This window comes from Narcine bancroftii, chromosome 9 (genome assembly GCF_036971445.1).
Source record: "Narcine bancroftii isolate sNarBan1 chromosome 9, sNarBan1.hap1, whole genome shotgun sequence".
Lineage (NCBI taxonomy): Eukaryota > Metazoa > Chordata > Chondrichthyes > Torpediniformes > Narcinidae > Narcine > Narcine bancroftii.
In genome coordinates, this window is record NC_091477.1 from 14546711 (window position 1) to 14562669 (window position 15959).

A 15959-nucleotide genomic window follows, 5' to 3' on the forward strand; every position below is an offset into this window, starting at 1 on the left:
AGCTTTTGGAGTTCTCTGGAGAATTAACACAGACATGCTAAAAACCTGAAGCAACATTTTGAATGCAGAAATTTTGATAGAAGGAGAATTCCATTTTAACTTCTACTGTATGGTTTAATTTTCCCCAATGTAATTTTTTTACATTTTGTTACTGTTACACACACACACACACACACACACACACACACACACACACACACACACACACACACACACACACTTGCCACTGCTACTGCCGAATGAACTCCTTATTGAGCCATACTGTTCTCAATGCCCTGAGGAAATTGCACTCTTTTGGTAGGACAGGCGAGAGGTTGTGAGTTTATTGAATTGGAGAATCTGATTTTTAGCTGTTATGATCTTGTGCCAAGGTTTACTGCTTTTGGGTGGGGAACTACCAGCCAGATGTTCACTCCGATCATTGGTACAAAGAATCTGTGCAAAATTGGGGAAGCCAGCAGTATTCCTGATGACTTCAACTGTGAGAAGTGCATCCAGTTGCAGTTCATGACAAACCAAGTAAAGAAAATGGAGCTGGATGAACTCTGGATAATTCAGGAGGTAGAGAGGGTGATAGACAGGAATTATAGGGACACTATCACACCTTGGAGGCAGGAGGAGGGTAGATGGGTAGGGGTGAGCGAAAGGGAACTGGCAGGCAAGTGCAGGCCACCCTCCTGGCTGTCCCCCTCAATAACAAGTATGCCATTTTGGATTCTGTTGGGAGTTTACCTACCAGGGATAAGTCACGGAGATCAGGTCTCTGGCATGGAGTCTTATCCTGTGGCTAAGAAGGGAAGGAAGGAGGCTAGGCGAGCTATCGTGATAGGAGATGACATAGTTAGGGGACAGATGAGAGCTTCTGTGGGAGAGATCGTGTATCTTGCATGGTAAGTTGTCTCTCGTGCTAGGGTCTGATCGAGTCAGGAGGGAAGATGAGCAGCCAGATGTTGTGGTCCATGTAGGGGCCAATTATGTGGGTGAGAAGAGTGAGGAAGTCCTGAAAGGGTTCAGGGAGTTGGACACAAGGTTGAAGGACAGGATATCCAAGGTAGTAATATCAGTATTGATATCCATGCAACATGCTAGTAAGGTTAGAAAGATGAAGATAATGCAGCTTAACATGTGGCTAAAGACATGGTATAGGAGGTAGGGCTTCAGGTTTCTAGATCATTGGGCTCTCTTTCAGGGCAGGTGGGTCCTGTTCTGACAGGATAGTTTGCATCTGAACTGGAAGGAGACTAATATCCTTGCGGGAAGATTTGCATGTATTACTCTGGTGGGTTTAAACTAGATTTGCCGGGGAAAGGAACCAGAGTGCCAGTGTGGACAGAGGAGTGGAGGAGGGAAAAGCTGGTGTTAAAATTGCATGCACCGTTGGAAGTCAATGTGTTAAATGTAGTGTCAATGTTCTCGGGTCCATCTAGTTCAAAAGGCTGGTGAACAGAGCATTGATTGGCATATATAATTATGACATTGTGGCCATTATTGAAACTTGGTTGCAGGAGGGGCAAGACTGGCAGCTCAATGTTCTGGTCTTCTGTTGGGACATGATAGAATGGGGGGGGGGGGGGGAGTGAAAGGGAGAGGAGTGACATTCCTCATCAGCAAAAATTGCTGTGCTCAGGCAGGACAGATGAGAGGGCTCATCTCCTGAGGCTATAGGGGTAGAGGTGATGAACAGGAAAGGTAAAGGCCCACTCATGGGATTGTATTATAGACTGCCCAGCAGTCAACGAGAATTGGAGTAACAAATCTGTAGAGAGATAGCAGACAATTGTAGGAAACACTTGTGATGGTAGGAGATTTTAACTTTCCACATATTGACTGAGACTTCCATACTGTAAAAGGGCTGGATGGCTTTGAGTTTTCTAATTCAAAATAGAGGTACAAACTAGAGAGAGAATTAAATACTGGATCTCCTGTTGGGGAATGAGACAGGATAGGTGACAGAAGTGTGTGTGGAGGGGAATGCTTTGGGTCCAGTGATCATAATGCCATTAGTTTTGAGTTAATTATAGAGAAGGAAAGTTTTGGGCCTTGGGTTGAGATTCTAAATTGAAGAAAGGCCAATTTTGAGGAAACGAGAGAGGATCTGGAATGCTTGGATTGGGATAAATTGTTTTCAGGCAAGGATGTGTGAGGCAAGTGAAAGACTTTCAAAGGTGAAATTTTGAGAGTACAGAGCTTGCATGTTCCTATGAGGACCAAAGGCACGATTAGAAGGTGTAGGGAACCTTTTTGCGGGATATTGGGGATCTGGTTCAGAAGATGTTTAAACAGGTATAGGCAACATGGAGCAAATAAACTACTTGAGTATTAAAACATGGAAGAAAAGCCTCAAGGAATAAATCAGGATGGGTAAAAGAAGATATGAACTTTCAACAGGTATTAAAAGCAAAAGGAGAGTAATGGACAAAATTGGACCTCTTGAAGATCAGAGTGTCAGCTTTATATGGAGCCAGAAGAGATGGGAGACGTTTTGACTTTTTTTCCCATCAGTATTCACTCAGGAAAAGGACAGTCATGGGAAGTAAGAAAAACAAGCAGTGAGATCATGGAACCTATACAGATTAAAGAGCAGGAAGTGTTTGCTGCCGCAAAGGAAATAAGGGTAGATAAATCACCAGAGACTGACAAGATATTCCCTCAGACCTGATGGAGGCTAGTGTAAAAATTCCAGGGGCTCTGGCTGAAATATTTAACATGTCCTTAGCTACAGGTGTGATTCCGGGGGATTAGGGGGTAGCTCAAGTTTTTCCGTTGTTCAAAAAAAGTCTCCAAAAGTAACCCTGCAAATTATAGGCCAGTGAGCCTGACATTAGTACTAGGTAAATTATTGGAAGGTGTTCTCAGAGATTGCATGTACAATTAGATTAGATTAGGGATTATCTATATGGGTAATAGGTCATGTTTAACCAATCTTGTAGAGTTTTTCGATCAGGAAAGTTGATGAAGGAAAGGCTGTGCATGTTGTCTGCATGGTCTTTAGTAAGGCCTTTGACAAGATTCCGCATGGGAGGTTAGTCAGGAAGGTTCAGACTCTAGGTATTCATGGTAAAGTAGTGAACTGGATTCGACAATGGCTGGATGGAAGAAGCAAGAGAGTAGTGGTTGCCTCGCAGTCTGGATCCCTGTGACTAGTGGTGTGTCTCAGGGATCAAGGCTGGGACCAATGTTGTTTGTCATCTATATCAATTATCTGGATGATAACGTGGTAAATTGGATCAGTATGTTTGCAGATGACACTGAGATTGGAGGGGTTGTGGACAGCAAAGAAGGTTTTCAAAGCTTACAGAGGATCTGGATCAGCTGGAAAAATGTTAGATGGAATTTAATGCAGACAAGTTTGAGGTGTTGCATTTTTGAAGGACAAATTAAGAAAGGACATGCACGGTAAATGGTAGGGCACTGAGGAGTGTGGTAGAACAGAGGGTTCTGGGAATGCAGATACATAGTTCCCTGAAAATGGTGTCTCAGGTGAAAGAGGTTGTAAAGAGAGCTTTTGGCATATTGGCCTTCAGAAATCAAAGTATTGAGTACAGGAGATAGGATGTTATGTTAAAGTTGTATAAGACATTGAGGTCAAATTTGGAGTATTGTGTGCAGTTTTGGTCACCTACCTACATGAAAGATGTAAATAAGATAGAAAGAGTGCAGAGAAGATTTACAAGGATGTTGCCCCAATTTCAGGAGCGAGTTACAAGGAAAAGTTAAACAGGTTAGGACTTTATTCCATGGAGCATAGAAGAATGGGGGGAGATTTGATAGAGGTATTTAAAATTGTGGGATATAGACAGTAAATATATATCAGTTTTTTCCACTGAGACCAGATGAGATACAAACCAGAGGACATGAGTTAAGAGTGAAAGGGGGAAAAGTTCAGGGGTAACTTCACACAGAGTGGTGGGTGTGTGGAGCAATCTTCCAGCTCAAATGGTGAATATGGGCTCCATTTTAATATTTGAGGAACAGGACAGGTACATGGATGGGGTAGGTAAGGTGTACTACGTACTGGATGCAGACCAATGGGATGAGGCAAAAGAATGTGGTTCAGCACACACTAAAAGGCTGAAGAAGCCTGTGTTGAAATTTTGTATGATTCCCTTAATTCTAGTCTGAAATTTAAGACTAGACCCTCTAATGAAAGGAAACATCTTCCCAACTATCTACCTAATCCAACCATATGCAAATATTGCATGTTTCAGTAAGATCACCTTCAACCTATCTGATTTAGGATTCAAAAATTTTGGAGTTATTTCTTCTCAAAAATGTTTATGAATCTTCATTTGTTATCCCAGGGAACTATAAATAGATGGTCTTTGAATTTATTCAGCACATAGATTGATAGATTTGGATTCGATGGCAATTAACTGTTAAGAAGATTATTAGTTATGACAGAAAACGGTCCAAAGTGACATGGTCAATTTGAGCCTCTGGTCTTTCCATTGACCACCGAGTCAACACATATTTACAGTAAGCATTTAGCATGGGATAACAATCTTAATCTACATCTGGACACTGGCAGAAAATGAATGGTTTCTATTTGTTTTACGGCAATAACTTTTAGGAATGGATCCCATCATTTTCAGTGTCTTCACCCAGACTTGGTTTATCCAAAACTGAACATACAAGTGAAATGGAACCTGATCATGATTGCGTCAAAACAAAACCACTTTTTCACTTTTAAATTCAAATTCCCTTGACATGAGGACCAAATTCCACTGCACAAATTGAGATATTGTTTCGTACCTGCTGCCTTGGTATCTCATCATTCCCACATCGCTCTCGGTGTCTCATTGTTGAGAAATGTACAAACTTTTTTCAGTACTCCTCATTTCCCAATTTGAACCTTTTGTAACTTCATGCACCCAAGAAGGTTCACTGATCCAGTGAACTGAGTTCCCTCCTGGCCTCTGGTGCCTCTTGTGTCAACTTTGCATGTTATCCCGACATTGTTTGGGTTTTCTCCTAGATGTTCTGATTTCCTCCCATGTACAAAAAATGAGGGTTGGTAGGTTAGTTGATCACTGTAAGTTCTCCCAGTGTGCCATTGATTGGGGAGTTGATAGGGATGTGGTGAGGATAAAAAGCATGAAGATTAAAGTAGGATCAGTACAAATTGATGCTTGATGACTGGCCTAGACCTGGTGGGCAGAAGAGCCGGTTTCTAAGGTTGTATGGCTTTGTAACCATGAAATATCAACAATGTTATTAGCTCTTTAGCATAAGGAAGTACCCTGAGGCTCCTGATTATAATCATGGTGTTCAGTCGTGGAGCAGATGTGTTACTCTCGCCAAAGGGCTTTGAAAAATAATTGAGAATTGTGAGTTCAAATCTCAAATTATGACTTTGAGAATTTGAGTTCAGTAATAAATAAATCTCCATAATATATTTATCTGTACTCAGTGATGAGATGTGGTATTCGTATTTCTGTTGTGAATTAACCTGCCATTGCTTTACTCGAATGTAAAATTCATCTGCTTCCACTTGCAGATGCCATATTACTTTGCTCATCCAGACACCTCATATCAGTGTTTATTTTATTCCATTGGTTAGGTTAGGAACATTTACAAAAGGAGTGGGTAAGTAATTGTTTGGGAACTTTTAACTGAATGCGATAGGAGAAGTCCAGAAACAAAGACTACAGATTTTGGAAATGTGAAATTAAAAACTCAGAAAATTGTGGGTGTACTCGCCCACTCTGTAGAGAATGTTAAGCCAAGTTAAAGCTTTAGGCTGATGATGCTTTCTCAAATCTGGAATTTAAAGAATTGAATAGAGGAGGGAGGGCTGGAGAGAACAAAAGGAACGACTGCCATAGGTTGGTGAGAAAATGAAACAGAACTGCGTAAGTGGTTGTGGTCTTGATTTTGAGAATGTTTTTTGTTCATCTCAGCCAATACATACAATAATTCTGGTGTAATGACAGTACCGTATGATTAGTTAGATTTAGCTTTTGTGAAATGCAGTGAACTGTTTTAATTCCAGGCAGATATAAGATTTTAAAAATACTGACTTAATGCTCAACTTAAATACTTTGCCCTCTCAGGGCTATTCCCTTTGTCCTCTCACTCTGTTTCTTTGCAACTTAAAACGTATTTAATTTCTAGCCAATGAAAGGCCGTAATTGCTGCCTAACAAGCGGATAATTTTCTGTCATTGTTGGAAGTTCAGATGATCCTTGTACACATCTACAAAATGCTTTGTTTCCTATTCACCTGCAACTTCATTTTGTACAGTCCAAATCTATTTCCAATTTCTCTGCAAAGTTTCACTGCTTTCAGTTTGTGTCTTGGCCTTCTAACATAAAGTTTGCTCTCAATTCATAAAGACAAGTTTGCTGTGGTATTAATGAAGTTGGTTATAACTAAACCCTCTCCTTGCCAAGAATAAACCTGGATTTAAAATAGTGAAGAGAACTAAGTTTTAAGTGTAACACTAATATCTCATTGGCGGAGACATCGCCGTGACTGATCAGTCGTGGCGACTCAGGAGACCAAAAAATGGCTTGCGCTCTCACCAAGGCGACGCCAGGGCAATGTCCGTGACACCTCCAGACAAGGTGTCAACCAATTCACCCGGATGTCACGGTGACATCTCTGCAGTCTCCTTGGAGTCCAGCAGGTCTTGGAGATGTCTCCCCAGTCACAGACAAAATTAGTCTCCGCGACGTCGCCACAACTGAAGGAGACATCGGGGACCTGCTGGAGACTGGAAAAAGTCTCCAAAATTATCGAGCACGTTTTAATTTCCCGCGACTCCCCGAAGACCCATCTAGTCTCCAGGAGACGTCGTGGAGACACCTCCGCAACCAGCGGAGACTCGAGACGCCACCTTGTCTCCAGGCCAATGAGATTGGCCCTTAAGTAACAAATATTCCATGTGGGTTTGGAGCTTCTGTGCCTTGACAGATCACTCTGCAAATATCCTAATATTAATAAAGGTCCAACAATATGAATGAGAATGTGAACCATAATCAAGCAAATTTCCCTGAAGTAGTATGATTTTGGCATTAACTGTCATATCATTCCTGTTTAATTGTATTGATTTGAACAATGTGACATTTAATATAATTTACAAGGAGTGTTTTTGTGAAACCCAAGACATGTAAGTTTTCAGAATGCATGCAAATATTACCAAGAACCCATTAACTTGATGCCATGGTTAAAACATAATGTGCATTTTCTGTAGACAGAAGTAGTATGGCTCCCTGGTGGAGGTGCTTAGTGATGTGAACCAAGTACAGGTGAACAGAGGTAGCAATTAGCTGAGGCCACATGCTTTCAGTATAATTGTCAGCTCAACCAATGTGCAATATATTTGGAGCAGTACAGCTGCTTCTTCAGCTCACTCAGACCCCTATCCATCTCTTCCTCAAGGTATGGAACAGTACAGAGCTGTGCACACACTATTCACTTGATATTAAAAAGAACCTTTTAAACATGGTTTGTCAATGAAATAGACAAAATATTGTATTGTGTATCCCTTGCATGTAAGCTAACTCCTTTTTAGAATGAAAAAAGACACAAGGAATGGTCGAGTGGGGCTTGGTGTCCAGTGAAGGATTTTTTCCAAATGTCCCAGCAAAATTGTTGGAGATATTGGAAATTTGAATAAAAGTGCAGAAAAATTCAAGAAACATTTGTGGTGACAGAAAGAAGGGTAACCTTCCAAGTCAAAGGATTACAAAAGATTTTTTAAAAATTTAGATAAACTGCATGAAAACAGGCCATTTGTCCCGCAAGTCCATGCCGCCTAATTTACACCCAATTATCTGACACCCCTGATACATTTCAAATGCTGGGATGAAACTGGAGCCCCTGGAGGATATCCATGCAGAAACAGGGAGAACATACTAATAGAACGTAATTCTGATTGATCCAATATGTTAACTCTTCTCTCTCCAATACACTGTATAATCTGCTGAGAATTTCCTGTTTCTGTATATTTTACAGATGGACTTGATTGTTCAGTTTTTTAATTTATATTATATTGTAGATCTTGATGCTCATATTTGTTAACATTTTCTTTAAAACAATTATCTCTTTGCTGAACATCATCTTTGCAATCCCTCTTTTTCCTGTAAAAACACAAATGTAGGTGTGGAATCGTGTTTGGGATGTGGTTCATCCTTTCTAATCTATAGTATTGATTAATTTCACTTTGACCTTTTCAAAGGCTAATTGGCACCTGCTAAGCAATGCAAGGAGTATGTTGGCACTTGTTCAAAAAAATCAAGTTTGGAAAATAGGGGTTCACTTCATTAGAATGACGATTAAAGCCTAATTGAACAGAAGTGCTTAACATTCAAAGGAGTCTTTTGGAATGAATGGAACCAACTATTTTCTGTGGCCACACAGAAAAAGAATGGTTTTCAACTAATTAGCCACAAAAATAATGGACAGATGGAAAATTGAGCTCAAACATCAGAATTTGTAGATAAGCAATGATTTGGTGCAATAATTCTTCTGTCCTTCCTTCAGGTTCAGCAGCTTAAATGATAATGCTCCAAAAGAAAGCAATGCAAATTGTACTTTTTCCAAAGATAATTAAATACTACCAATGAAAAGGCTGTTCTATTGGACAAAATGTGGATGGGTTTATAGCAAGGACTAAATCCCCCAAGAGTCATAAATATAAATTAATTTTCATGTTTACTTCATCAAATATCCCTGCAAGTAAGCTCTCTGTTGTGGAAGGGCTTGCCAGGAAATTCAATTACATAACGCTTCTGTTTAGTGTAATGCAGTTGAAAATTATGTTTCCTTGAATGAAATCAATATCTACAACTGGGTTGCTTTGTGTAACACAAAAAATTCAATTGGACCTTCAAAGAATATGTTCCTTGAACACAGTTTAAAGCCACACAATATTGACATAATTCCACACTCAGCACCTATTTTGTGGCATTACAGGTAAAGATGAACCAAGTTGTCTAGGATCACTTGTTATTCACTCCTCCTCAGACAATTCTTAACACCAGGGCATATTACTGCCAGCTAGCTTAATGGTTTAGCTTCATCTTCCAGACTATAAATTCCCCTCTGCCGATTTTCCCCCTCTCTTCCCCCCCCCCCCCCCCCCCCTCAGCATCCCACTAAATCTTCCCAACATCCTTTGGCCCTCTAATTCCTTTATTTTGTTTTGCTACTGCTCTCCAATTCTTCATCCAAGCAATGATAATGCCAATCCTATTTCTTCTACCTACCCCCCTTCCCCCATGTCGCAGGTGTTGGTCCCCAATCCATTCTATTTCTTCTGAAATGTAACTCTCCAATATCTCTTTCACACTGTGGCCACTGGACATTGGCTGCAGACAGTTCCCAATTGCAAATCTCCATCTTTAAATGTCATTTTGGAAGGTTAACTCTAAACATTCTGAACATGCACAAAAAGACAAAATGCAAAATATCCCCATCACTAAAGAGAGACAATCGTATCAACTGGAAGAAATGCTGTCACAGCAGGGCTGCCACTGGTGCAGACCCACAGAGTGGGGGCACAGTGCTCCCATGGGGTCCAACTGCCCAGACCGACTGCTGCCAGCTCCGTACAGACTTTGAATGACCTGTAAAAGGAGCCAATGGTAGTTTTATCTGAAATCCTGCAACTGCTGGGTATAGGCTCATAATGGCAATGCCCATGATTGGCAGCAGCCACGATGTGAGCAGACTCCAGGGAAGCAGAGGACCAGGTCACCAGAAAATGGGGAGACCATCCCCCTTCTAAGAAGGAGAAGCAAGGGAGACAGTGACCACAGAAGAAGACCACTGAGTTTCTGTAACTGAGGGACTCGTTGGAGGTGGGGGGCTGTTGATGACTTGAGGTGAGGCACTCACACAGTCTGTGGGCTACTGGAGACTGATTTAAGACTGGCTGAAGGGACCAAGAATAGGAACTGGGATGCGAAAGGGGGCCAAGGGCACTGAATGGTTCCTAATCGTTTCAGAGGTTCAGATCTGGAGCTCGCGTTGCTGATGGTTTAGAGTGGACTCTGTGTAGCTGTGGGAGAGCTCGAGGTGAATCCATGGACACGTTGACTCTCTCTTTTGCTGCTCTTTCTCTGTAAGAGGCACTTGAGACAATTTCTGCCCATGGTGAATCTATCTGCCTTATAGCAGAAAAAAGGTGATTTTTGTATAACACTTTTTATTACATGACAATAAATTGAATCTTGAATAAATATAACAAGTTAAACTTCCCACATCTTTTGCTAATGTGTATTGGAAATGATGTGAATAAGAATGTTCACCCAATGTAATGCCGTCTACCATCAGTGCGCCTCAGTGCCAGCTTTAGAAAATACATTAAGGGGGAGTGGTCTGTGCATTCCATCCATATATATGAAAAATATGAAGAGGGGCTGATCTCTGAGAAGAGAATGTTCTGCTTGATGATGGGCGATTGCATGTTATTTGTTCTGCATCTTAGGCAGGGACACAATTAACTGAAAATACTTAGTTTTAGTGCCACATTTAAGGGAGCGGAATCAAATGTGGCTTGTCAATGTGCACCGATGGGGCAACAAATAAAATTTACCTCGTTCTGCTTATGTCATCAATCCTTAATGTCAGAATGTGCCATGTGAAGAGCAGATTCTTGCTCAAGTTAGGGCAGTAATGTGGATTTAGCCATCTTGGACTGCACTCGTGAGCTTCACTGGGGGTTTCTGATTGGCACAGGTAGTTGTGGAGAGCAAGGCACCCGTATAATCTCTCTTTGCCATGAGTTCAGAACTGGATGTTTATATATATATAAAAAAAAACCCTGTACAAATGTCGTTTAACTCCCAAATGGCACATGGTGTCTGCTTTTACAGAACATGTACTACATCTCCCACCCTGGGACATGCTTAATACAGCTTTTGCTGTTCAGAACACTAATCCCACTATCACCAAATTGCATTAGGTCTCAGCTCAAAGCTTGTCACTGCATTAATTCAGCAGTAGCAGAAGTCTGCGCCTGCTCTCTCTCCCCACAGATCTTGTTCTGTTTCTATTCCTAATCCTGTACCGAGCACTTTATTATGAACCAGTGATTTGTCAGCTGTCCACCTGTTCACTAATATATTCTGATGGCTTGATTCATTTAACAGTTTCAACAACCACAGCCAAGATCATACATTTATCACTGGAAATGCATTTTCTTCAAATTTCAAGGCTAAATTCACATGGCGTATTTGAATTTTTTTTATCCCCCTCCCCACAATCACACTCCAGGGTTGCTGTGAGATGCAGTAGATCAGTGATCTATTCTTTCATCCTGAGATATTGGTATAATTTTCCCCTCTGCCGGTCACACAGAACCAAAGAGAAATTAACCTTGTAATACCCAACCAAAATTTTCATTAGGATTAACAAAGAAGTTATAGCTTTAGTTGTTGCATGTCTTTCCCTTGAAATACAAGTTTTCCTCTGAGTATTTTTATGCTCTTCCTCAGATTATGAAGCCGTAACAGCTTCTTAAATTTGCTTGCTCAACCCTCACTTTAACTATTCTCATCCTTTTAGCTACCAAAGCACTAATCTCTGCAATTTCTTCCCTTAAATTTTTTTTTCGGCTCTCAACCACTTCACCATTTTGACCTTTTTTTTAAACCTTCTGCCCAGACGCTTCAGTGCCAGTGTTTTGTTTGATACTTACAGGTTTGAGTTGAGCTGTTAGATGAGCCTGAATGAAAGACAACAATGTGATTTTTCAGATGTGGCTGCAGAACTTTGACAGTGAAGAGAATTAATGTTTCAGATGTTGGATAGGATTAAGCTGATTTGTTCTGAATGGAGTCCAATTTCTAAAGAGACGTTGAAGGTGTGCTCATCCAGGCAAGTTTTTCACCTAACATGCAATGAGGATGGTGGCAGGCTTTGTGAATTAGGTATAAAGTCATTGACGACAGGATTCCTAATCTTTAACTTTATTTTGTAACCATTACATTCTTTTGGATGGTCTCATTGAGTGTTCAGTTCATCTGAAGAATATTACTGTCTGCTGGAAGATCTCAACTGGTCAAATAACTTCAGTGGGAGAAAAGAATGGTTTTCATTTTTAGCTGAAACCCTTTATTGACATTGATTTCACATTCCCTTAATGACAGATAGTGCAACATTCTAGTTTGTGATTGCATGGCTCTTGTGTGATGCAAATCTTATTTGTAACATGTCATTCCCTCACTGAATACTATCTTGGTGTGACTGCTCAAAACTGATGCCAGTTCTGAAATTCATCTGAATCATCTTCAATGGAGAGATTTCTCATTGATTCAAGGGCTTCTTGATCAAGACTGCAATGATGTGAGAAATGAATCTACAATGCATGATCCTAATGAATGACAATCTGGGCATTGCTAAGCAGATACTAGTACTTCACTTTATATCACTGTTGGCAAGATGTTGCTGATCACTGAGGGTAGACTGCTGGTGTCGGTACTACACAGTAGCTCAGCAAAAGAAGGTGTAAAGCGCTCCTTTTGTCCAATAGCCTACAGGTCACCCTTGAGCAAGGTGCAAGTACATGTTCAGCTTCGCAATCAGGATCATGTGAAGCCATGGATAGCAGATTGTGGATGGTTTTTTTTAGAAGCAGATTCTACGAATTGGAGTTTATGGATGCAAAACTAAAAATGCTGGACAGATGAATCTGCTGATCAGTGGCCAGGGTTATCTATCCAGTCTGAACTCTGCAACTGAAGAAGGCAATGCTAAACCACTTCAGTATTTTTCCTTTGTATAATCGTGAACCCATCATAGACAATCGGAAAGAGACTTCACTAAAGGAGAACAGGGAAGGCAACAACTACAATTCGGAGGGTCAGAGATCGTGACAGATGGAGAGACATGATCGCCCAAGCTGAATGGCAAGGCACATGAATGAATGATGAGGGTAGACTGGGAAGTAAATGGTTAGGTGGTATTTGTCTTGCATTTTTGGGCATACCTACAAAATATTCCATGTCATTTCAAATTTGTCATAGTAAATCTGGTACAGTGAAAAGATCACTTAAGCAAGTGGTGTTGTGGATTACCGTAGATTAAAAGGTGATTTAGGAAGGCTGGAGGTGTGGGCTGAGAAATGGCTGATGGAATTTAATACAGATAAGTGTGAGGTGTTACATTTTGGAAAGGCAAATCTAAATAGGTCATATGCATTAAATGGTAGGCTATTGAGATGTGCAGAGCCACAAAGGGATTTAGGAGTTGTGGTAAATAGTACCCTCAAGGCTGATAATCAGGTAGATGGTGTGGTGAAGAAGGCATTTGGAATGTTGGCCTTCATAAATCGGAGTATTGAATTCAAGAGTAGGGAGGTTATGATGAAATTGTACAAGGCATTGGTGAGGCCAAATTTGGAGTATGTGTATAGTTTTGGTCACCAAATTATAGGAAAGATGTAAAGAAAATAGAGAGAGTGCAGAGAAGGTTCACGAGAATGTTGACAGAATTTCAAGGTTTGAGTTAAAGGGAAAGGTTGTGCAGACTGGGGCTTTTTTCTCTGGAGCATAGAAGATTGAGAGGGGACTTGATAGAGGTGTTTAAGATTTTAAAAGGGACAGACAGTAAACGTGGATAGGCTTTTTCAATTAAGAGTCAGGGAGATTCAAACTAGAGGGCATGGTTTAAGATTGAAGGGGGAAAATTATAAGGGGAACATGAGGGGAAATTTCTTTACGCAAAGGGTGGTGGGGATGTGGAATGAGCTTCCTACAGACGTGGTCGAGGCGGGATCATTGGTTACATTTAAGGAAAAACTTACCCATTTCTCCCCCTCCACAAATTGTTTTTTTGTACTGAATTAGCCCTACTATAACCATTTCCTTTGTACTTGCAATGCATCTCTCAATTTTCTTCTAATTTTACTTTTCAGTATTTTTACATAGTTACTCTTTGCTTTTCTAATTTCCTAATAGTTTTACCCTGAAACTTGAGATTTTCTTTGCCAGGATTTCTGCAGTATTCTTCTTGGAGTCCTACATGAGTTTCATTGGTGGTTTTGTTTTGGCTGATCTTCCTTTTGTGCACACCAGTACTCTGGATTGGTCAGTCTCACATTTTGGCATTATGGGAACACATTAATGTAGAATTTTGGATCTCCTCCTGAAGGTCTCCCAATGCACAAACACTGAACCACGCTCCAGCGGTCAGTGTTGGATCATTGAATTTCTTCTCTATCCAGTTGAAGTATTCTTGAACAGTCCAATGAGCAACCTTCTGGAACCTCTGCAAGTCTTCTTGTGTGGTTACTTCCACAAGCCTATTGCATAAGATGTATTAGCATTTAGGCAACAACACTGGAGAAATCGCGACATATATTTTGAAGTCTGAATGGTGGGTGGCTTGGAAAAATTCATGCAAAGCGTGTTATATTTTCAAGCGTTATGGTATTTCTGCATGGCAGAAATTGTAGATTTTGAAAACCAAGTTAAAGTGTAGGTGGGGGAGGGCCACCAAAACCACATAGGTTGACAATATTATTTTAGTTGGAGAAAGTAACATTTTTAACGTGGTAATTCTCTCGCTGCCAATGGCTGCAATTCAATTGATGGTCAATGAACAGATTTATTTGGGGCCTGCAGAACCTCCCAAATGTAGTGCAATTTTTAACTATCCAACTACTTTTAATGTAACCAACAGCATTATAGTAAAGAGAACATATTTTATTTTCAAGCTCATTAGTCTGAATATGTGACACACAATTATAATCCAGAAACTGCAACAATCCAGGTCATAATCCCCCTTGAGTTTCCAAGTGGATGAAAGAACAGCACATTACTCACGAGCTAAGAGAATTTTGGAAGCTTTCCTAATTTGCCTGTGCTTCATAGACAGATGAGATACCAATGGTGTTGCCTGCCAACTTCAGAAACCTGCTGCAACTTAAGGAGTGTGCTATCTTTTATAAACAAGATTATTGCTGTCACCTTGTATTGTCGAAGCAATTTGGTGAAAATGTCTTTATCGTATAGCATTTGTACATGTTTTTGAAATCATTTTGCATTTTAACAATTCCGGTCATGTGCTAAATTAAGGAGAGAACTTTTTTTTGACATGTGCAATGATCTTTGCAAGAAAACTCTGCAGTTTCTTGTAATTAATGGTGTTTATTCCATTTAAATTTCATAGCTCGAAACCGAAGTCATCAGTGAGAATATTCCGACCTCCTCCCATTCTCTTTCAACCAAACCAAAAAGACGAAGAGTGATGAGGTAAAGAGGAAACTACTTTATTGTCACATGATTCCTTGTCTCGTGTGTGGCATATCAATTTATGTCAATATTCTCTGGCTAAACTTGAAAATGAATCTCCTGGAATATTTGTCTCCATCTAACTTCTAAGTGAAACAATCAGCTTGATGTTACTTTCCAAATGATATTGAGAAAATAAACACATATTGAAAAGTATTGACACAAGGTGCAATATTCACCCATTTTGGTGGATAAATATGCTAACAAAATTTGTCAGCAAGAAGCGATTGTGTTTATCATGTTATTGAGCTAAAATGTAACATTTCTGACCCAGAGCCAACTCGTGTTGTCTTGTTAAATATGACCGATATGATTTGCATTCCTCCTTTGTGACATATAATGGCCTCTTGTCTCTTTTGGGTAGCAAATATAGTGATGTTGGAAGGTTATAAACATAAATGATTTACAATATATGTAATTATCTTTAAACTTGTATCTACTCAAAGATAAAGGGTTAGGCATTCAACAAAAAAAAGTTGATGTAATTGGCTGCCTGTTGTCCATCCCTTCTCAGACTCAGTTTGATTTAAAGCAGCTGTTTTAATTATTTTTCTGCTGTTATTCCATGCCATGCAGATGTCAGCAACTTTTACATTTGGAGGAGTTTCTTTATTTAAAAAAAATCTGTGAAGTCTTGCAAATGCTTGCTTTTTTGTAGTCATCAGTTTCCCTGAAAGAAGAATAGCCTGGAGGACTCTTGCTACCATTTGTGGCCTG

General features: G+C 40.2%; 1 long non-coding RNA gene across 2 annotated transcripts in view; it reads left to right on the forward strand.

Annotated features, from left to right (window-relative positions):
- Positions 1-15959, forward strand: part of LOC138743217 (uncharacterized) — a 1573181-nt gene that overhangs the window by 1231478 nt on the left and 325744 nt on the right. For both annotated transcript variants that reach the window (XR_011344727.1, XR_011344728.1), the window contains exon 9: positions 15121-15203. This is a non-coding gene — a long non-coding RNA (uncharacterized lncRNA). The remainder of the gene's footprint in view (positions 1-15120; positions 15204-15959) is intronic.